This window comes from Musca autumnalis, unplaced genomic scaffold, assembly GCF_047663935.1.
Source record: "Musca autumnalis isolate F117 unplaced genomic scaffold, ASM4766393v1 scaffold_1, whole genome shotgun sequence".
NCBI classification, from domain to species: Eukaryota; Metazoa; Arthropoda; class Insecta; order Diptera; family Muscidae; genus Musca; species Musca autumnalis.
Genome location: NW_027411644.1, coordinates 234,292,923 through 234,318,298, shown reverse-complemented (window position 1 = coordinate 234,318,298; position 25,376 = coordinate 234,292,923). Strand labels below are relative to the sequence as shown.

General features: G+C 35.2%; 1 protein-coding gene across 2 annotated transcripts in view; it reads left to right on the top strand.

The window, feature by feature from the left end:
- The window catches only part of Zip99C (Zinc transporter Zip99C), a 62,142-nt gene that overhangs the window by 26,939 nt on the left and 9,827 nt on the right, over window positions 1–25,376 (top strand). The window contains exon 1 of one of the 2 annotated variants that reach the window (XM_073960460.1): window positions 6,292–6,928. The exons of the other annotated variant lie outside the window; for it this stretch is intronic. The gene's annotated coding sequence lies outside the window, so the exon portion shown is untranslated. Of the gene's footprint in view, window positions 1–6,291; window positions 6,929–25,376 lie in introns of those variants that run through there. 2 annotated transcript variants of the gene reach the window in all.

The window sequence follows — 25,376 nt, the reverse complement described above, 5'->3', positions numbered from 1 at the left end:
TACCACGGCTTCTTGACATCCGGAATGAACCCATCCGTGTGCAAAGCGCTTCTAATTTCTTCTCTATTTCTTCTAAGCGAGTGTTTGATGGAGAGAAGCTACATACATCTGATTCGCTACTATCCGCAATCAAGTCGGCCATCGCTGCCAATTTTTCCAGGCTGTCTTCACTAACGGATAAAATTGCTTTCATCTGTGGCGGAAGTCGTTGCATCCACAGCTGCTTCAAAATATCGTTGGAAACCTTACCCTGAGATAATGACCGCATTTCGGATAATAGTTCGGAAGGCTTTTTGTCTCCGAGCTCAATGTTCGTCAAAAGCTTCTTGAGACGCTTTTCCTCTGAATCCGAGAAACTGCTAATAAGTTTGCTTTTTAACGTGTCATACATATTTTCAGCAGGAGGATTGATGATTATATCGGCAACTTTCTCCAAAATATTGCTTTCAATCGATGCAACAATGGTGTGGAATTTTGTAGAATCTTGCGTAATGCCGGCCATGATAAATTGTGATTCTATTTGCTTGAACCAAAGCCGCGGATCGGAACGCCAAAATGGAGGAGCTTTCACAGCTACTCGTGAAACTTCCATTGTTGATGATGTATTTGTTGAGCTTGATGGGCTTGTTGATGCATTTGTAGCGTCCGTTTTCATTAGAAGTTCTTTATTTGAATTCTTTTGTCGGAGGTCACCAATTTGTTGGGTAAAAATGAATAAATCCACAACAATTTAATTTTATAAAAAAATTTAATGTTTATTTTTCAAAGGACAAATTAGAACTAACTAGAAAAATGAAAATTATTTTGTTTGTCACAAAATACATAAATTATGAAAATCAATGCTAAGTTGATAATAGAAAATTACAAAGCCAAAGGCAACTTGATGAAATAAAAATAATATTTGTAAAGTAAATAATAATTGAGTATTTTCAAGCCGCCACAAGTTAAACTAAATTTGGACAAAATATTAGGAGAACCAAAGTTTCGACCAATATCGTCCTAGCATTTTAAGGACATTTTTTTAAATATTGGGGAGAAGTGCCGGAAGTTGTGGACCGGTATTGCCCCATGAAACTAAGTTTGGATAAAATGTTGGACCAAATCGGTTGAAAAGTTCGAGAGTTATCGTTTTCCAAGAAATATGGACTTGCCCCCTGAAAAAACTTTTACCGTTGTAATGGAGGTAGCGAATGCAAATCGCTTCAATAATAAGTACACGCAGAAAAATTTATGTTAGAAATATGTTTGGATCCAAACAAATATATGTTTGGGACCGGTTGCAAACAAATATATGTTTGGATCCAAACATAATATGTTTGGGTCCAAACAAATATATGTTTGCAACATTTTGTAACATATCTCAATTTGATATGTTTGGGTAAAACATATTTTTTATGTTAGAACATTTTTTTCATGGGTGGAGAGAGGATGTTTGTCAACGAGAGTAATAAAAGTGCTCTCGCAGCTGTGGAATGCTGGTTTATAATGAAGTTGTGTGTATTGTATAATAGAAGACGTAGAAGCGAAGAAGGGGGGCTTTGATGGCATGTATGGGTCAAACTCGTGTGTTTCTTGTTTTGTTGTTGTTAAACAACTTAGCAGGCGAGGAAGAAGAAATGATATGAATTATGTATATATTTTTTTTTCTTCAGTGTTTTAGATGCCTTTGTAGAGTCAAGACGGTAAAGTGAGTGAATAAATCAGTGTTTTGTGTTTTCTTAAAGAAATTGTGCTTTTTAGTAAATTAAATGCACAATACATTTTATAATTGAATCGGAAAGTTGAATGGAATTATTTTATTGGACAAGGAAGAAATCGCATTTAATATTGGTAATTACATACATACTTATGTATATTTGAAATATGGCATATCCATATTTAGTTAATACATTACATAATCATTTTATTCTAGATGCCGATTCCCCGCTGATGATTTCAACTATGAGGACAATTTGTTTTATTTCACAACTAAGGAGAAGCGTTCAACTACGTTTCTATATATTTTTCCTTTTTAAAAGTGTGACTATTTACAAATTATTTCAATCAGTTTTTATATCCTCCACCATAGGATGGGGGTATATTAAGTTTGTCACTACGTTTGTAACTACTCGAAATAATCATTGTAGACCCCACAAAGTATATATATTCTTGATCAGCGTGCAATTCTACATCGATATAGCCATGTCCGTCCGTCTGTCTGTCTGTCCGTCTGTGGAAATCACTCTAGCGTCCGAACGGATTGACGTAGGTTGATGAAATTTTGGGAAAATATGTTATATTTACGTAGGACTTTTGGTATTGAAAGCGGGCTATGTAGGTCCACGCTTTCGTATAGCCCCCATACAAAATGACGCGTCGTCGTTTTAAGGAATTTTTAAGATATTTGGCCCATTTTACCACCGAATTGGTTGTAATTTGGTACTTTGTGTCTCCAGAGGCCAAAAAATATTCCTACCAAAGTTGGGTTATATAGGTCCACGTTTTGGTATAGCCCCCATATAAAGTACGGGTTATTTTAATATATTTTGAATGTATTAGACCCATTTGACCACAGAATTGGTTGTAATTTGGTATTTTGTATCTTCAGAGGCCAGAAAACATTCCTACCAAAGTTGGGTTATATAGGTCCATGTTTTGGTATAGTCCCCACATAAGACCCCTTATAAAGTACGCGTCATTTTAATATATTTTGAATGTATTAGACCCATTTGACCAAAGAATCGGTTGTAACTTTGTATTTTGTGTTTCCAGACGCTAAGAAACATTTCTACCATAAAATGTTTATATAGGTCCACGTGTTGATATAGCCCCCATAATACAATATCTCCCGATTTTCGATATTTTGAACGTTTTAGCCTCATTATCACACCGATATGGCTGAAATTTGGTATTTAGTCTTCTTTAGGCGTATAAAACTTTCCCCCAGAAATTTGTAGGTATAGGTCCACGCCATCATATAGCCCCTATAGAACGGTACCTTCCGAATTTCGGTATTTTGAAGGTTGTGGCCACATTAATCCACCGAAATGGCTGAAATTTGTGGTGGAGGGTATAAAAAGTTCGGCCCGACCGAACTTAACGCTTTTCTTACTTGTTCTTTTATTAAAGTGTGTTATGTATTTCTTTAGAATTTTGTATGTACCTATGTGTTTGTTGTTCTTTTGCCTTTCAGTAAACAACCTCAACATTTGTGTGTATACTATAGAGATAGCCAGTGAGTTTTTACTGAGAGCAAGTGAGCACACATTTCAAATTGTTTTACATTGAATTTTACGCTCCCTTGCTCTCAGTAAGCGCCCATTGGTGCATGTGTTTGTTTTTTGTGCCATTTGGGTTTGTATTTTTTTGCACCCAAACATATAAAATGTTTGCACCCAAACATAAAATTGTTTCCATCCAAACATATCCTTGTTTGCACCCAAACATATATATGTTTGCACCCAAACATCTATTTGTTTCCACCCAAACATATATTTGTTTGCAGACCCAAACATATATTATGTTTGGGACTGTTGCAAACATATATATGTTTGCTGCAAAATATGTTTGGGGCATATGTTAGAGAGGCCGTTTTTTTGCGTCGGGCCTATATAAATCGTGGACCTATATAAACATTTTATGGTAGAAATGTTTCTTAACCTCTGGAAACACAAATGTGGTGTATTTCAATAGTTATTTCAAACACATGGCAACACTGATTCTATGTTATGCTTTTTCTATTCTATCAATGTATCTTTTGTACTAATTAACTATTCGCTACATTTTTAGTAACAGCCATTTTACTTACTAGTTATTATTAACTTGTTCACTTCGATTTCAACCATCAAACATATCAAACGTTCGACTCCATTTTCAATCTACATCTTTTTTATCTTTGTTATTAGTTATTTAATAAATTAAGTATTATTTAAATATTATCAAACGCGTGCTTACTTTCAATATAAATACACAACAACAAAATACAAAGTTACAACCGATTATATTGTCATATGGGACTAATACATTCAAAATATATTAAAATGACGCGTACTTTATATGGGACGTTATATGGGGGCTATACCAAAACGTGGACCTATATAAACCAACTTTGGTAGGAATGTTTTTTGGCCTCCGGAGACACAAAATACCAAATTACAACCAATTCGGTGGTAAAATGGGACAAATATCTTAAAAATTCCTTAAAATGACGACGCGTCACGCGTCATTTTGTATAGAGGCTATACGAAAGTGTGGACCTACATAGCCCGCTTTCAATACCAAAAGTCCTACGTACATATAATAGATTTTCCAAAATTTCATCCACCTACGTCAATCCGTTCAGACGCTAGAGTGATTTCCACAGACGGACGGACATGGCTAAATCGATGTAGAATTGCACGCTGATCAAGAATATATAGTTTGTGGGGTCTACAATGATTATTTCGAGTAGTTACAAACGGAATGACAAACTTAATATACCCCCATCCTATGGTGGCGGGTATAAAAATTAATTGGTATATTTTCCGAAAATATGGCAACACCGTCAAGTTTTTTCTTGGGAATTTTGGCATAGTATAGGACTCGCAAAAAGTAAATAGTATGGATCTGCAATACGAACACATCAGAGGATACCTTAACATATAAAAAGAAAAAAATTCAAACCTATTCAGATGATCACTAGTGTATAAGTGATGAACAATTTCACGACCCCATTGAAATAAAAATAGGCAAATATTGTCCAAAAATGAGTTCCCAAAGAAGACGATTAATGACTTAATAAAACACGCAAAAATTAAAAACAAAAATGAGGAAAGGGAAAATGTAAATGAAAAATCATATAAGTCCGTAACGTACATTCCAGGATTTTCTGAAAGGCTCTGTAACTCAAATATTTATAACAAAGACAATTACCAACTAGCTCTAAGGAAAAACAACAATGTCAACAGTATGTTAAGCAAAATAAAAACTAAAAAGGAAGATATCTGCAATTTAGTATATAAAATAACTCAAAAACGGACAAACCTATTGAACAAAAAACCGCATTAGGAGCTCATTGCACGCAAACAGGACACAAGCCTGATTTTAAAAACGTTGACATTCTTGCACATGAAAATAACTACAAAAGACGATTTACTCTAGAAATGTTTCATATTATTAATATACCGACTGACAAAAGAATAAATTTTAAGACTGACACAGACCACTGTGCACATATGTATAGAAACTTTGTTCATAAGCATCGACGAAAGATCACTTGACGTTGACATTAGAAAGACAATAGTCGCTCTTCTTCCATAAATTCAGGTAAAATGAGAATAACTTGTGTTGCATTTATATATTTTATAAGTTGTAATTATAAATTTGTGTTTTTAAAACATATCCCTGAGGATGATTGTCGAAGACAATTGAAATATTGGAAATAAAACCTAATAAAAAACAGTCTTTTAATGACCTTCAGCCAAACTATTTCCAAACAAAATTAAAAATTGTTTTCTATTGCACTGACCTCAAGCCGAACCAAATTAAGGCAGAGGATAATTAAATACATTAATTTTAATTCATAAAATTTGGTTCTAAAACATTTACTTGACAAACGTTATATGTAGCAGTCTTTAGAAAGTAATACATTTTTAACAGTTCTTTATTGTTAAATTTTCACCCACTGTTCTTTGTTATTTTTATTTTTATTAAAACACGTTTGTAAATACATATATATGTATGTATGTCTGATATAAAATTACTGTGCACTTCTCAATGTAAAGTACAAATAAATAAAAACAATGGAAGAGAGTGTGCAGAGTGCAAAAATGATTTAAAGATGGCCGGTTGGGAGATTCTCACGACTTGCCTCTTACTCACTGGCTACGGATTATTTGTTTATTTATTTTTGTATAGAGTTGAACAAAACAAATTTTTTCAGTAAATCAAAACAAAGGGGAATGTTTCCAAAATTGTCTCACAAAATGGTATTCTCTCAAACATAAGAGAACATAATCTACAATGTTTTTTGTTTTTGTTTCTGAAACCTATTGCCGGCTAACAATAGTACAAAAACACCAAACAGATAAATCATTTCTAAACAAAATTGACACAATAATAGCTGAAGGTATGTAGGTATGTGGTTCTTTACCACGAAGATATTCTATTGACGAAAGATCAGTCTCATAGATTAGCTAAATACAAGTAAACGCCTAACGAACCGCATTGTGAGGGACCTCCCCACTCTCATTATTGCTTTTAGAACAGAGTCACTCCGCACTACAACTGCTGCCAGACGAAGTTATATTAAATTCGCATTCAAGTCTGACATTTAAAACGTTTCTGAATCTCTTGTCGATAAGATGCTAGTTTGTGCTGAGACTGTCTGCTGCTATAACATTATTTAGACCAGGGTCGCCCATCTGTATACTGCGGGCGCCCACTGAGTTGTTTTGCTTTTGCCATTCTATCTCATTCACAGTGTACGGGAGCAAAACACGACTGATAAACATCATGTGGTTGTTGTTTTTTCGCCTATACATAAACACTTGCTTCAGTTTGATGGTATTCTGTTGGGCGACGCTGATTTAGACGCAACGTGTGCAGTTCTACTTGGCAAAACAAAAAAAATATTTATTATTCCATGAATACAAAACAAACAAAAAAGTTGCTAAAAAAATAAACGAACAAGTGAACAATACCAAAAATAATAATAAAATTAATACAATTAAATTGTGAATTGTGCCAAGCTTTAGTGTTGATGACCATATTATAATTGAATATAACAAAAAAAAATGTGCCAATGAAAATCTGCCAGGGTCATATCCCATATTCTAAAAGAAATCAAATTATAAGTGAGCGCGCCATAAAATATCATCTGTTTTCGTCATAAAACGTTGACTTTACGTTTTTGAATTATATTCCCTCCGTTCGTCCATGCCGCCACTACGTCACTGTTAATGAATAGCAAGTAAGTTAATAATCGTGTGGAATAAATGTGAAATTATGCCGAAGTCGCGCCGATATCAATGATCATGATGATCATAAATAAACAAAACGTTTCCTAGATTTTTTTTGAGTACAGAATTTCATAATAGAAAAGAATGTGATGCTACAATTATCAACATATTTTGTGAAATTCATTTTGGAACTCGAAAATTCTAAATTTATTTTTAATTTAGAATTTATTTAACGTTTACGAATTGTATTAATTAATGTGTTTTATTTGTGCTTTATGTATTATATTAAAAACATTGGATAATCGAGAGAAAGTTTTGAATGCTCCTTGTGTATTTTAATTAGTGTTTTCGAGCTTTCATTCGGTTCATTTAGATTCGGTGATAAAATGGCTTAATATTCAAAGTGATTCTTTATATCATCTTTAAACTTGATTTTTTCAATCGAGTCTTGGCTGTTAATTACATCTATGGGAAGTTTTTGAAGAACTCAAACACTTTACCATGTCCGAATATTGGCTTTAGTGCTGACTAAACCTACGGATACCAACTAAAATGACCGGCTCCCCATATAACTTACATAAATCTCAAAGATGGATTATTTTTGGCATATCTTTCCTTTACCGACCAACCGCAGAAAATTATGAAAAAATTACCACAGATAGTGCTTTTCATGCCGATTCCAACGATGTATTTCTTTTGTTGGGGAAATGTATACTTACCGAGATATAGGCCTCCGAAGTTCCGAAAATTCCTTTGTTTACTTGGGAAAAGTTTACGATTTAAAAAAAGTTTGTTCGAGTAGCCGAAATTCGCTCCTGTCCATAGGAGAAAGTCTTAAATCCTCGGCCGAATGCCGGCTACTTAAGAAAACTTGTGATTTAAAAGAAATTTGCCTTACCTTTTACGTTTACCCTTAAGGCTCGGATCACGCTGAAATTTTTGTCGTCTTCCTGATTACTTACTTACTTAGCTGGCCCATTACAGAACATTTGTTCCATAGGCCGAACTAAGAAAAGATCTCCATTCCTCTCTATTTGTTGCTTCACACTCTGGAATACCGCGCCTTTTCATCTCATCATCCACTTGTTTGCGCCATCTATTCATTGGCCTTCCAATTCTGCGTGCACCGCCAACCGGTCCGTATTTATACGCCTTTTTAGCCGGTTCATCATCGCTCATTCTTATGATATGGCATGGCCAACGCAATCGCTGCATCTCGATACGTTTAACAATATTGATGTCGTTGTATAGCAGATACAGCTCGTGGTTCATGCGACGTCGATATTCAGCAGATTCTCCTCGACCTTTATAAAGGTATCAGTTACTTCTTTTACTGATCGGCCCATGATGTCTATATCATCAGCATAAACAAGTAACATGTGACTATTGGTGTAGATTGTGCCACTTCTTTTGACGTTTGCCTCTCGTATAACCTTTTCTACCAGGATGTTGAAGAGATCACACGAAAGGCTGTCTCCTTGTCTGAAACCTCTTTTGGTACCAAACTCTTCGGAGAGGTTTTTCCTATTTTAACTGAGGACCTCGTGTCAGTTAAAGTCATTTTACAAAGCCGGATGAGCTTTGCGGGGATACCAAATTCAGACATGGCTTGGAATACCTTTGAACGCAGCGGGCTGTCGAAGGCAGCTTTATAATCGACAAAAAATTGGTAGGTGTCGATCTGATTACGGCAATATATATTTTTCGGCTGGGACGCACCCGGTTATCCGGCTACTTGATCCGTAAGTTTTAATAAAAAATCACCGTAGAACCGGTTATTGTGAACCGATTTATTTGATATGCGTATCATAAGAAAGCTTATGAAAATGCCTATAATGGTGTACGGTATGCATAACCGTCATATAACCGGTTCGACTGATATATTCAAAAAACCGTTTTAAACTCGGTTATTTTATAAAAAGTGTAAAACATTAGCCTGCACTGTAACCTTTCCAACGCGATACTACTATTCGCAGCGTTACCTTATATGGAGCCGGAGATATTGGTCTTCAACTATTTACATTAATCTTTCTTTCATATTAATGTAATGAAATAAAATGAATTCAGTAAAACTTTGGGATGCGTAGATGGCTTTTTGACATAACCAAGAGGTGAAAATCTGAAGACCTGGCCGAATGCCGGCAGTCTACAAAACCTTTAAAACATAGGAAAAACTTGGATGTAGGAAAACTTTGGATCACGTAGCCGGTTTTTGGACAACCCCAGAGGTGAAAAAAAAATCTAGAAAAACTTTAAAATATAGGAAAAACTTGGTTATTTTTAATGATTTAACATTTTTTATAGAATAACCGGTTTTAAAAACGGTTTATTGGATGTATCTGTCGAACCGTTTATATGACTGGTATGAACCCGTATACCATTCGATAGGCATTTATAAGCTTTCATATGATACCCATATCAAGTAAATCGGTTCATACTAACCGGTTCTACAGTGTGTTGATTTATTCAAACTTATGGATCAAATAACCGGATAACCGGGTGAGTCCCAGCCAGAAAATATACATTCCCGTAATCAGGAAAACAATATCTATCAAAAGAATTGTTTTTCAAAAAAAAAATCCGAGGTTTCAGCGTAAAGTTGTTCCATGACCGTTTTTGGATCTGACCAACGACTTATTTTATATTACATTACAAACAATTTGGAGTCGAACTAGGCCTGTTCGTATGTAGCCCTGTCCGCCGATTTGATCCTCGTAATATTTTGCCCAAGCTTAAATCAATTTCGCAGATGGGTTGTATTGGTTCACTATTCCGGAAACCTACCTAACCACACATTTTACAAAAAAATGTCCCTAAAATGGTGCACACGATAACTGATCCGATCCTACATTAGTTCCTCGTAATATTTCTTCCTCTCATACAATATTTCGAAATCTTTCACAAAAGTACAGTTTGAGGACAAATCTCCGCTGTTTTTTATTTTATGCTGCAGGTTGGCCTTTTGTCCCCCATTACAAAGGTACTAGTTTTTTAGAGATCAAATACATACTTCCTGAGATAAGCGCCACAAAAGTTTACAAAATCCCTGAAATGATTATTTACGAATTGTATATCCGATTTTGCCGAAACTTTGCACATCGTAATATTGCTTCCAACTTGCATTAAGTTCCAAGAAAGTCTATGTCGAAAAAAAACCTTCGGGTACCTATCTCCCTCACAAAAGTTCCTAAAAGTGCAGTTTAAGAGCTGTTCGAGGATTGCGTTGAAATTTTTAACCAAAGTTACTCCCTGTGGTCCTGTTTTCGTCTCCAGACAATCCATGGTTCCTGACATAATCTCCCAAAATGGTACCTTTTTTATTTTCCAATTTCTCTTCACCTTTCGCCTTTCCCGATATTTTTCTATGACAGCAGTGTTGACCTAAACTTCCTGATTATCTTCAGAAGCTTCAATACCTTGGGGTTTTACTGTTGTTTTTGCTAGCTAAGTACAAATTTCGAACAATTCTGCTTGAGGAGCAGATTCAACACCTCTGCCAGTCCGAATCAAGAATGGTTGCAACCCTGCTGTGAATTTCATCAGTTGAGACCTTGACTAATCCCAAAGTATGGCCATGTTATTGATTGTCTGGATGATGACAGTTTATTAACTTAACGTCCTTGTCGGAGATTATTATATTTCGCAGCACCCAATGATTCTTACCGTTCCTACCTTTACGATTACATAAATAGATATGTTCCCACAACATCGCCTATTCATATTGGGTCAATGATAAGGGACTTACTTTTATCGTCGAGTCCGAACGGCGTGCCTTAAGACACCACTTGAAGAGAAGTTTTACTTGGCCAAAATTATCAGGAAATGTCGGCAACATTACACTGAGGGGATTTGCCGCCGCCGAAAATGCAAGCGGACGTACACGCAGAGAAAAAATATTTTTCGCTTTTGTTGGAACAAAAATATATGTTTTGGTTCCAAAAATGTATTTGTTTTGTTCAAACATTGTAATCCAAATCCAAAAATACCATCTTTTGTTCCAAACATAGAAAACAAAAACAACTTTCGAATTTCCGCAATATTGTTAAAATCGTTAACAATACCGATTGTAGGAACTATCATAATCTAATTTTGTTTACAAAAAGTATTGTCAATACAGAAAACCAGCCCAGAATTTTTTGATTTGAGTGCATATACTTCTCATATACACTTTTCGCATAACTTGGATATAAATGTCGCGTATAATATTGGAATCATTGATGAACACAATACATGGTTTGCTGCATTGGCTGACAACAAAGACAAACAAAAAGCCACAAGAACCTACTACAACATAAGGAATAATTAAACACCATAACAAACATGAAAAGGAAAGAAGAATGAAACAAAACAGAAACAAATAAAAACAAGAGTCTCACAAGTACATACACACAAAAACAATGGTAAAGGCAGCATGTCATACAAACACACCACAACTCACCAAAATTGTTTTTTCAACACGGCATCGAATAGCGAGAGAAGAGAAACAAATTTTCGAAGAAAAGAGAGAAATATTGTTCAGTTGACACAAACTATTTTTGGATTTACAATACTACATGAGGAATCCAACAATATGTTAACAATACATATTTTGCTCTTGGAATATTGTTGGATCAAACATATTTTTTTCTCTGCGTGTACTTACCACTGCACCATGTTGGCTCCAATGATTAGACATATCAATAACACCCACTAAAAGGTCATCCAAAGTAATCACTGCACAGTCTTCGATGGTTCCCGTGCCTCCTCACTGCACATATAAGAGAGTTTTTTGCCTTGGCATCATAGCTTGAGTCCTGTCTAGCAAGAACTCATCTACGCGTAGGAAGTCGTGTGATTGTCCGGCTGACGGCCCATCATCCTCTGCAACTGTCTTCAAGCTCGGCTATTGTGAATTGGGTACAAACGACTTCGTGCAACTAGCATGGTTAGAGGTTGGTTTATACGGCAGTGGTTCCAGTCTCTTGGCTTCTTGCAACACCATCCACTCCACTCTTCCCAGAGGGAGTGGACTTGTTAGAAGCCTGTGGCCTCGCAGTGACCTGTATACATGTTTGATGTTCCAGACTCTTTTTCCCCAGCATCTCCGCAATCTCCAGGCTGGTGACCACAATCAAAATAGAGATTGGAATCCACTGTTTGGGAGGAAACATTTTACAACGTGAAGATAATTCCTTTCGATACGCCTCAGGAATCGATGTTTCAGCCGAATATCACAGAATTTTGCTTCCGAAACACCTTCTGAGGTTCTATCAAATAATTTGGGCAGTTATGCACTGACATTCTGTAGGCGTACATATCTTTCCTTTCCTCCTACTATTAGGTAGGGGGGTTATCCATCTCCCCCTCCACAACCTCAACCACCAGAACATACTTTGTTTCGATTGTAATTCGAATTATTCCACTTGTAATTGGAATTATTGCTTTACAAATTCGTATTATTTCATTTGAAATTCGAATTATTCCATTTGTAATTCAAAACATTTCATTTTAATTCGAAAAATAAAATATGCAACCGAAAATTTTGCAATTGTTTTGTTTCAAATTTTAAATAGGAATAATCAGAATTACAAATGAAGTAATTCGAATTACAAATGAAATAACAATTGAAATGTTTCGAAATACATCTGAAAAAGGGGTAGAAGTCGAGTTATTTCATGGCTGACGGACCTCAATCCCCTTAGTAATTCGCTGTGGATCCTCGGAAGATTGCACACTCCTTGTTGTGAATTGGTCCTTCAGCCGCTCCTATCTGTTTTCTCCTAGAAGCCACCCCCACTTTACTCAGGTGAATATAGGGCTCGAATAAATGTATTCCAATTATAAATGGAAAAAATCATATCACAATTACGTTCAAATAGGAATATCAAATCGTTATTGAATCATTGGTCATTTTAGTGTTCAAATGATGTATTGGATATACTTGTACAAGATTTGATAAAGAATTTCATAACTTTAGAAGTAGTATTCATATAATGTTATATTTAACCTATTCACAAAAATTTGAAGCTGGTTTTACTTGTTTCACCTGAACATTTCGTAACCATAAACACCTCAAACAACAGCACCCCAAAGGCAAAAACTCGAAGATTTTCAATATCTACACGTACAAGTGTGTACATAGTATATTTCTATAATTACCGGCAAACATGTAAACCGGTTTTCTTCAAATAAGATCGCAATAAGTGTTGGAAAAAAAGTATAAGTATGGAATTAATTATATGTTTCAATGACTTCATTCGATATAGGAAGAGTTTCAACCAAAGTTAAGCTTTTTTTTTTGTAAATAAAAATTTATTTTTAAATTAAAATCTATAATACAAAAAAATACATAAATTATACATACATTGATTCATACAATTGATCAGTAATCGATTGCAAGTAAATGAACCACAACGAACTGTCTCAGTGTGAAATATTTTTGTACTAATAACACTCATTGGAAAAAATGTGGAAACGTGTGTTTTTATAAAAAGTAGGTATAAGTAGGTGATCTTGATAATAAGTAATATAGCGTGTTTGTTTTTGTTGTGTGCAAAAGTGTTTTTTTGTCTTTGTTGTTGCACTTTTTTCTTCTTCTGTTGTGTGTAGTTAAGTTTTTTTATTTTAAATTTATTATTATTGAAACACAAAGACTTCCTGTCTACCAGCAATTTGTAAAAAGAGTGAAAAACTGTGATGGAAATGAAGAGAAAAAGCGAAACATCGTAATTTGTTTTCCGGTATCAGAGAATTGATTCACCTTGCCACTTTTCAAAATCTATTACAATTTTTTTTCTATATAAATGCTTTAAAATAAGGCCAGCGAATAGCAAAAGAGTTTGGACCAATCTATAAGTAACTTCCAATATCGAAAAAGAATAAGCCAGAAAAAGTCTTCTCATTTAAGAAATTCAAATCGAGAATCTAAAGCAGTTTTTACCGTTTTTCATTTGCTAAACCTGGAGATGCCTCAAAAACGTTTTAAGAAGAACGATTAAGAATCTCTCTTTAACCCCTTTTGTGATGACGATTCCATTTGAAATTCATAAATTATAGGTTGAAGAGGTTAATAACCTTAAAATTGTTTGTCTTCTGTATGTATGTATGCTATATTTTGTATATTTTTGAATATATTAACATACTTGTAGGTATAATGTATGAAACCGATAATCAATATTTATTCAAATCCAGTGTTTATGTATGAGCTGAGCTACTGAAAATAAGACGAACTCTTCTGCCAACTCAAGAATATTTGATGAGAGCTAAATGTTGTTGTTTTTAAAAACGAAAGAAAAATATACCAACATATGTATTTAAAGATGCATTCTGTTTCGCTCAAAACTACTTACATGGGGAATATATATTTACAATGCCTTACAATATTAGATTTTGTAAAATTCATTGCAAATTCCCAAATGGAATTATTATGGTAGGTCTCAATGTCCGTCCGTCCTCTAGACATACAAAACAGATTCCAACAATGGACTGTAGGTTTTGAAGTTTCTAAAGTATACAAGAATGACTCCCACGGTAGCACCAAAGGTACTGCAACGAAAACATATTATGCTGATATACAAATTGTACTAACAGTCTACGCCAATATTTGATACAAAAAGCTACTACTTTGTCATTTTTGCAGAAGAATAATGACTAGTTCGGCGTTCTTTAGTCTCGATCTCTTCACCTTTAGCCTTTTCTCCCGATATTTTCTATAACATTTCGTGCTGTAACTAACTACAGGTCGTCATGAATATCCTTATTCAGTATTTATACCCTACACAACTATGTGGAAAGGGTATTATAAGTTTGTTTTGGTAAAAATTCATGTAACACCGCGAAATATTCGTCGGAGACCCCCAATGTGGTATACCAATCTTCATATCTCGGCGATATAACGCGATTTTGAGATGTGTGTCCTTCCGTCCGTCTGTCCATTATAAATTTAATCAAATTCCAAGCCGCAATTATGGACCGATGGTCACGAAATTTGGTACTGAGGTCGGTTTCACATCAGAATAGATCGCTATTTGTGATTATCGTGAAATATTTATTTATATAGTTGGAAGAGGAACGCTTGACCTTTCTATTGACTTCAATTGTGTTGGTGTTCATGATAAGATAACAGAGTTACAGCCTAATATACCCAGTTATTTGTTTGTAGCGTTATCATAAACACAGTAGAGTTCGCAATTTTAGCTCAATAATCACGATATTTTGCACGAGGTAAGATTTTAGGTAGAAGAAGATGACTAAAATTTTAGACGATGATCTGATATTATTTAGCGGGTGAAATGAACCATTACTTTCGTATGAAAAATAAAAAAAAAAACAAGTAAAACGGTATCAGTCGGCTTTGCCGACATAGATATACCCTCAGCATGTGTATATTGAAACAATTTTTTCCCAAAAAACGTTTGTATTTAGGGGTTTTTAAAAATTTTGGGCGTTTGAACCGACAAAAATGTTGATTAGGATTAAAGATCAAAAGTTTTGTGGAGGAGATACTAAAAGGAATGGATCTACATTGACCATTATAGAAGCGGATCTCCAGCCACTACATATGGTGTCATAAGGGTTTTCCACCCTTCGGGCTGTTTGCTCCAGAAGTATGTACTTGCCCTGAAAAAACTTTTACCATCGTAATTGAGGCAGCAAATGCAAGTTGCTTCAACAAAAATCAAAGTGATTCGATAGCAGGTCTTAAAGTGAACTTATCCGAAATTTTGTGTGGGAGGTACCGGATGAAGTGGACAAATATAGTCCATATTTGAACCTGATCTATATCTAGTAAATATATTAGGATGTGTAAAGTATGGACTAATTCGGCCAATCCCTTCAAGAGTTACCGTACGAACAAATTTTCCGAACATTTTTGAACCTTTGTGGGGGAGGTACCTGAAGGAGTGGACCGATAAAATACTACTAAGCCCAAATTTTGGACCGAATCGGCAGATCCGTTCGAGCGCTCCAACCACCTCACGCGTCTCATAGGGGGTTCTTTGCAACTTTCAGGCTATTTTCTCAGGAAGTATGAAACCCCTGATGAAACTTGTACCATCGTATGGGGGCCGTGAATTAAAGTTGCTAAAACAAAAATCAAAGCGATTCGAGAGATGGTCCTAAACTGTACTTTTCCGAAATTTTGTATAGGAGGTACCCGATGGAGTGGACCGATTGAGTCCATATTGAGTCCTTATTTAAGTCTGGTACACATTTTACGATGGGCAAAGTATGGACCAAACCGGTTACCCCCTTCAAGAGTTATCGTGCGCACAAATATTACGAACATTTTCGAACTTTTGTGGGGGAGGTACCGGAAGGAGTGGACCGATATAGCCCATCTTCGAACTTAAACTGAGTTTGGGCAAAATATTACGAAAGCCAAAATTTGAACCGAAACGGTTCATCCGTTCGAGAGTTATCGTGCGCTCCAGCCAGCCAGACGGACGGACATTGCTCAATCTACTCCAAATTGTCTGAAACACATTTCGTCCAAACATACTTAGGGTCTAAAACCATTATTTCGATGAGGCACATTTTACCCGTATGAAAGTGTATATACCCTCGTTAGCATAAATGCTGAGGGTATACATATCTTAGGTCTATATTTTATTTCCTGGAGGACATATACCGGCAAAGTAGCCTACATATGGAAAAAGAACTACTGACATTTCCTTCTGATGCAAATTGCAATAACGAGTCTGCTAGATAACGGGCCTACTGCTTACAATGTGTTTTGTGTAGAGAACCACATTTTCCTATTCCCAGTTTTTGCATTATTGCAAATTACATGGTGCACCAACGTTTTAATTGTCCAATTGGATTTTAATACATACAGCAGCATGGGTCGCTTTGCCACCTTTTTGCAAAACGATTCCCCAGCCAGGCAAAATCATTATTATTTAAGCTTGGTGTGATACGGTACCAGAATCCAAAAAGTTATTTCTAATTCCCAGTGGTAAATGTGTAGGGTATCACATGGTCGGCCCAGTCCGATTATAGCCTTGGTTTACTTGTTTTTAACTACGGGTCTGCTTGTTCAGCAACTTCAACATGGGATTTCAGCAGTTGAGACCAGGGTATCTTATTCATTGTCTGGATAATGAAATCCTTCCATTCCACATCCTGACAATTAATAACCCTGGCGCCCTCCCAAAGCCTGTCTTTATGTCGCCTACATCGTAAGAGGTCAGACTGCATTTTAGCAGCACCCAATGACTGATTTTAAATTCAAATGTAGTATACAGCCCTAAGGTTGAAAGACTGGGCATTATAAAATGGAACTAAATTGAATTGAAATTAAAAGATTATCTGAGGTAATCAACGCGTAGATTCGTCCGTGCCTTTTGACTAGACAGGTGAAAGAGTTTTTGCCCTTGGCTACCGTTACAGGTTGTTCCTGTCGAGTGATTGGCAAATGACTGCTCACCATCCTCTTTGCAATTGACGCACCCTCCCGTCGCACCCTCTTCGCCCGTCGTCAATTGGGGCTCATAGAATCTGCCTTTTCAATCTCTAGGCTACTTGCAGCTTCTTCCACTCTTACCAGAAGGAGTTATAAGGAGCCTGCGGACTTGTAGTGACCTGTGTTCCAGTTATCTGCAAGTTCGGAGTTCCTGAACCTTTTTCACTCTTTTTTTTTCCACCTGTTTAAGCTTGTGTAGGCAGGTTTGTCGGTATCAGTCCCTGTCTCCGACGTTAAAACTAGTGACAATAACCGAACCTGAGATTGGAATCCACACGTTTCTCAGCCTGAGGATATTTCCTTTCCAAATACCTCACGAATCGAAGTTTCAGTCAAATCTCACTGAATTGTGCTTCCAAAACATGAGATGATGTCGCTCTATGTCGCGAGTTCATATTAACTGTTTGGTACACGTACTTATTGTTGACTTGCAATCTCGAGGACAAAAAAATGGGATGTTCGGTCCACGTTTTGATATAGCCCCCATAGAAACGTACCTTCCGATTTTCGGTATTTTGAAAGTTCTAGTCACAATAACCAACCGAAATGATTGAAAGTTGGTGTTTAGTCTTCGGCAGAGGTATGAAACATTCCAACAGAGAATTGTGGGTGTAAGTCCACGTTTTGATATAGCCCCATATAACGGTACCTCCCGATTTTCGGGATTTGGAAGTTTTTAGCTTCATTGCTGAAATTTAGTATTTATTCTTCGTTTTGGGTATACAACTTTCCCCTTGAAATTTGTCGGTATATGTCCACGCCCTCATATAGCCCCCAACGAACGGTACCTCCCGATTTTCGGTATTTTGAAGATTTTAGCCTCATTATCACATCGAAATGGATGAAAATCGGTATATAGTCTTCGTTGGGGGTATATAACTCTCCACCTGAAATCTGTCAGTGTAGGTCCTCGCCTTCATATAGCCCGTATGGAACCGTACCTACCGATTTTCGGTATTTTGAAGGTTGTGCCCTCAATATCCACCGATATGTCTGAAATTTGGTGTTCATTCTTCATTCTGTTGTCTTCAAAAATGAGGATTTTTCTTTTCTTTTTTCTAAAAACGGCCAATTTTTTGTAGAAAAATCTAATGTTGACTGTTTACCATTTTTTTAAAAAAAATTATATTTTTAAAAGTCTCTCGTCCAAAAGCAATATTATTAGGTAATTAATAAGCCCTCAAAAATATATGATGATCGTTCCATTCGTTTTCGAGCTTTAGTGGACACCGCAAAACATTTATATAAAAAGGGGGTTAACTCTCTAATGGGGTGGTCATTGAAAAAGAGAAATATTATGTTCGTCTGCAAACCTCTGCAACTGGCACCTTTATACATTTGAAGTACTCATTTTTCACAACTCAAACTGCAAATAATATCGATATACACTTTTATACAATTTTTTCCCACTCCACTAATTTTCAAATTTGGTTCATAAAATCGATGTACTAAGTACTACAGACTTGGGTACCTGTAAACACCATATGATCATTATTTACTTCTAAACAAAAGTAAATCCACGTTTATTACATCCAAAGCAACTGAAAAAATTCATTTTAGAACCATAAATTACTATAAATATGAAAATATTGAATAATAATAAAAGTTATTAATTTTAGTAAAATAAGGACAAAAATGCATATTTCCAACAATTATCGGGCTTGAACCTTCACATGGACAAAACTACTTGACAAATCAATACTATAATTCAAATTCCTTCAAATTGAAATGTTTACTATCAATTCTCATCAATTGTCTCTGTTTCTTCTTCATCTTTACATAGCCTGCAATAGTCAGCAATTTGAACTCCTTCCCATTCACAAGACATAAATTTTTCTATTTCTTATTTCAGGGAAAGGAAAAAGGTACTTCGTTGGGAGAGGATTGGCCAGATAGCATTGAACACCTTGAAACTGTGTTCGTTGTGCCAAATCTGGCTGGTAAGGCTAGCGATAGAGTTTTTATACCATATAGTGGCTTAACCGAGTCATCGATTTCATCATCGGATGACCCAGCTCGCGACATGATTTAAGAGCCTCTTTGATTATGGACATAGTCAAAGGGACATCGAAGTCTCTTTTGCCATTGTTTATAAGTTCTTCAGTCTTTTTGATCGCAAACATTTCTGCTTGGAAGAACTTACATTTTTCTTCAACTTATATGGGAGTCACAGGTTGAAAGTATCGTCATCTTAGAGCCATCGGTATAAATCTCTGCACGGTCTAGAGAGGGGCTGTTGTGTGTCCTATTATGAGTGAAAGTTGTATTTTTTTTATTTAAGGAGCGCCAACGATTGGCTTCATCGAGATCCGTATATATGTATATTCGTTGCAGTATCACTCAGTTTTCCTTTGCCTTCTTCCTTCCTTCCTTTCCTTCTTCCTTGAATGGTAAAAATAATCCAATACATACAATATTAACCGGTAGTTTATAGAAATAAAAAATCCCATATTTTTTTTTGAATGCTTCAATTTTTCGGCTATTTAATTTTAATATTCAATATTTCCTTTAATCATTTTTTTCATATATCACATCAAATGTTGAGCAGGACCAAATTTAGCATGCTCCTCTAAAGCCTTATATAAATATTTCCCTTTATACATACATATCTGAACACATAATTTATATATGTTCCTCCTAAGGGATACCAAAGCGTTGATTTATTTATACCCAAAAATCAAAACATTCATATCTTATCGTAAACATTATTCCCCCCGTATTCTGTGAAAACGAACGTGCAAAATATTTGCTTTCTTACAAAGTTTATATTGAAACGTTTGACAATATTTTAAAATCAGTTGTTAATTATACTTCACAGTTTACTGTTCATTTATACAAGTTGTAGCTGCTGGTACTACTCTCTACCTGTACTAGTGCGGTTGGTTAGTTATTTACTTGACACTTTTAATTTCACTTAAGCAGTTTGAAAAAGTTAACAGTAGTTGTTATTTGAAAAAAATCGTGTTTTTTATTTGCATATTGCTGTCGTTGTTGTTTTATTTGTATAACATTTGTAAATGCATAAGAGTATTGTATTACTGGTTCAACTTGAAAACTTACATCAGCCGCTCAAATGTAATGTAATGGTAGTACCACCTCCTACCCACCTTAAGTGATCTTGAATTTATGCATAAAAGTTGCAATATTTGCATTTTGTTTGATATATTAAAAGTGTGGTATTGTTGTTGTTGTACATTTTGTGAAGTGCTTTAAATAAAATTAATAATAATCAAATTGGGTCACATAATTCTTTAGTGTCTGAAATTAATTGATTTATTTATAAATAATGTTATAAAAAAATTTATACGCGCTTAATATCCTACGCCATCCGAACAAGGAGAGTATGATGAAGTGCTTAAATGACTTACTTTTTTACTATATTTTGTTTAACTACAGGTGAACCTAAATACGTGTATAACTTTCGATGGTGAAATTTGTGACCCAATTTTTGAAATCCAGCAAGCTGAGATAATAGCGGTTGGTAAAGTGGCATTGTAGATCTTGTACATCTTGTTAACATTGTAGATCTACAACTGTTTACAACACCACAACAACAAAATACATGAAAGTTTAATTTACCACAGGGTTGTTAATTTACTCGACCTAAGGCCATGTTTATATTATAGCCTTTTGGAGGGTTAACCTTCTTAGTGAGGATTTACTTGACGTACACGTAAAGGAATTGACATTTGAAACCCAGTGGGTTTGTTAAATCCGGTTATATATAAACGTACTATAAAAGTATTGTAAACATTTCATTGCACAGCTGATTGTTGTGTCATCACTTTGTTGTGAGTTTTATTTTATGTCGAAGTTTAGTTTTTTGGTAGAAAAATGGGAATAATAAAAAGAATAAAAGAATGGAGGCCAAGAAAAAAACATTATTTATGAAAAAAGTATAATAAAACTGAAACTAAAAGATAGACTTACGACGCACAGTGGTTCAGAATCGTTTTTTCATGGTCAAAATTCTGTAACTTTTGAACGGATAGAGATATATTCATATTTGTTAGACAGATAACACAATCAGCTATCAGACGAATTATAAGCGGTCACGTTCGGTCTGGTAGTTGCAGAGAAATTCAAGGTCAAAGTTAAACTTTTGAGTTTTTTTAACTATTTTTCATCAAAATATGAGTGTTTTTGTGGTTTTTATATCTTCCTATGTATTAAAGACCATCAAACACCAACAAATAAACAAAATAACTACCAAAAATAAAAAATAAAAAAAAATTCGAAAAAATGTCGAAAAAAATTTTTTTCAACAATTTGTAAAAAAATTTTACAAAAAAAAAAAATTTTTTTCAAAAATTAAAAAAATTCTCCTTGGGTTTTAATAAAACTTATATAACTCGTATAAAAACTCATATACTCAAAAAAGTTGTAATTTGTGCCAAAAAACTGTAATTCATATGGAAACAGTATAGAAAAACACACATTTTTACCCAAGTAATTTCAATAAATTGAAAAAAGTGTTAAACGGACGGAACGGGACGGTATACAAAAGTATATATATGGAAGAGGAGACTTTCGGGCATCTTTCTCGGAAAACAGAACTTTGTTCCATGTTGTTCCACAAAAGTCCTAGTCCACTGAATTTGGAATTTCATAAAATTTAGTACCTGAGGAAAAATAAAATAGATCATGTTGTGTAAAAGCGACGGTAATTTACTAAAACGATTTTTAAAGGCCACAATCCTACCTACCTTACAAAAAAATAATGAACACAATAACTGTTACAGTTTCAGAGAAATAGCTTCGTCTTTCTCCAGAAATTTACAAAAATGACGTATTTCTCAAAAATGGGGAAAATGATCGTTTTTAGGGGCACGGCACGCCCACGCCTTCCAATATTTGGGCCTAATTTTTTGGTTTCTTTAGTTTCAATATGTTTACTATCGAATCCCATATAGAAATTAAATATCTTTGACAAAACAAAATTTTGATTTTTTGCCGGGAAAATCGATTCCTTAACCATTGTGCGACGACGTTAAAACGTTTTGATTTGTTTACGATATATACAAAAAAAGACATTCACACTTCGTTGTAAAAAACCCTGGTACATATAGTACATTAATAAGAGTTGTAAATCTACCACCAAGAGTGAATACCGCTAATATTTTCTTCAAATTGGTAAAATTATGCGGGGATGCAATACTGAAACGGGTGTAACATTTGGTCGGTACTTTCTGTCTGAGACCATACAAATGTGTTATATGTTACACAAAACACAAAAGTGGTTAGAAGTGGTGCCACTTTGAAAGACTCAAATTGTTGCGTATGCGTGTGTCTAACTCAATTTTCATAACCAACTAATGCATGATCCTTGACAGTTCGTCGCAATAAATGCCACAATATTTGTCCTATAAGCCGGACGTAATACGTTTCAGACAATTTGAAGTGGATATATCCATGTCTGTGGGTCTGTCTATCTGGCTGGAGCGCCCAATAACTCTCGAAAGGGTCGACCGATTCGATCCGAAATTCGGTCCTAGTTTTGTCCAAATTTAAATCAAAGGTACCTTATCCACAAAATTTCAAAATTGTGCGCACGATAGCTCTCGCTATTTTGTCCATACTTTGCACATCTTAGTATTTCTACCAGACGTGTATAAGATTCGAATATGGACTATATCGGTCACTCCGAAGTGCAGTTTAAGACCTGCTCCGAATAGTTTTAATTCGTTTGCAACAGATTGTTCTCGGGGGTCCTTTTACGACGGTTTCAGGGGCAAGTCTATACTGTTAAAGGTCCAAAAAGTGTCACAGAATTCTGAAAACCCCCTAAATACATATTTTTTGTGAAAAGTGGTTGTATGTATATCGATCTGGCGTTTCAATTCACATAAGTTTTTATTCAAATTTGCCAAGCCTACATAAAGCTCGATGATATCTGCCGTCCTGTGTACACAGCGATATTTTTCGCGGGGAAGTTCATACTTCCTATGGTAATAGTTCGAAAGCTCCACAAAGTACCACAACCAGGTTAGGTTAGGTTTGGGGATGTGTAGTCAATGTATATTGACTACGCCACTCGGAGACCTTTCGGTCCATTGTGATCATCCATAAATCAGAAAAAAGAGGTTCAGAATTACCTGAAAAGACAAAAGAAGAGAAATGTAAAGAAAAGAGGGTGGGGTTGGGAAAATAATAATAAATGGATTATTAAAGATGAAGATGTAATAAAGAAAGGAGGATGGTTTATTTGGTGATGGTAGAAAACTGTCAGAGAAGTAGTTACGCTTATGGGTCGCTCCGTCCAGCCAATTCAAATTTTTGATGATGTTGTTTATGATTGTTGGTTCCATGTTTGAGTAGAAGGCTAAGCTTGGAGGAAAGCAAAGTACCACAACCAACTCCAACGACATGACAACATTCGAAGGGAGTATTCGATTTTGCACATCGTAAAAATATTTCCTCTGGTAGTTGTTGTTTTCCTGTTCATTTGTAAGTTCTACCTTCGCAGATAATGACCAGAAAACATTAAAACATCTACGGCAACCAACTAAAATGGCGGGCGCGCCCTATTTCTTGCCACATGTGTACCCGATTTGATTCAAAGTTTGCATATCTCAATGACAGGAAGCCGGCCATCTAAGAAGCAACTAACAACTAAGCAACTAAATGCATCGGAAATAAAAACGATACCTGAATTAAAAATGCGCAATTGTGACGTTTTAAAGCACACAACTTCGCATTTATTAAGTATTGCGGAGTTATCAAATGCAATACTTAAGACATTTTCGGACATTTGCAAAGCATCTGACGATACGGAAGTCAGTCACTATTTTCAATAATTGAATATAATTATATGGAGCCCTATACTCTTGGACGTCTTTATTCTTTTTCGAGAAGGAAATCTTAAATCCGAACGAAATCGTACCAGTGCAGTATATGTAATTGGGACAGGGTTTTAGGCAAAAATAACGCATGTTTTATAATTTAACTAGCAACATGCCCGCTACTTCGTATGCGGAAAGGATATAAACAAACAAATAAACAATATATAATATGGAAATGGCAAATACTGAAAATTTTGTTGCACTAACACCAATTTTAATCAATATTTATTTTTATTTTAGTACTGTACGTACCCCTTTAGTTTGATTTTCAAAAAGATCAGACGTATCTCAACCTTACACATTAACAGCGAAATCAACGTTGCACAGCACTGTCCCTATACACAAAAACAAATTGAGTACGATTAAGTACTTTTCGTATACGTACGTATTCCGACGACACATCTCAACCATACACTGACATTGATACAAATTAATTACAGTAATCGTAATTCCAAATCTCAAGATTCCAGATGTATCCGTTCGTCCAATTCCAAATTGTACCAAACTTAGTATAATTTCGTACTATTCGTAACCATAAGAAAGATTTTCCTAAACTACCTCAATCCTCAATTACTGTTAAATCTTGATTCCAAATTTTATGATTCCAGCTATATCCGTTAAACCAAATCCAAATTGTACCAAATTTAGAACAATCCAAATTGTACTAAATTTAGTACCATTTAGTACTTTTCGTACCCACAAGTATGATTTTTCAAAACTACCTGAATCCTACTCTTCGACTGTAATCGTAATTCCAAATTGTAGGATTCCAGCGCTATTAATTCACCCTAATCCCAATTGTACCAAATTTAGTACCATTTAGTACTTTTCGTACCCATAAGTACGACTTTCCGAAACTACCTGAATTCTACACTTATACAATAATGTTAATACCAAATTTCAGGATTCCAGCTCTATCCGTTCACCCAAATCCATATTGTACCACATTTAGTACCATTTAGTACTTCTCGTACCCATACGTACGACTTTCAAAATTTCCTCAACCCTACAATCCAACAGTAATCTTAGTTCCTAATGACAACTCTATCCGTTTACTAAAATCCAAATTGTACCAAATTTAGTGCTTTCCGTACCCATAAGTACGAATTTCCAAAACTATATCAATTCTACAGTCCAGCAGTAATCTTAATTCCAAATTTCAGGATTACAGCT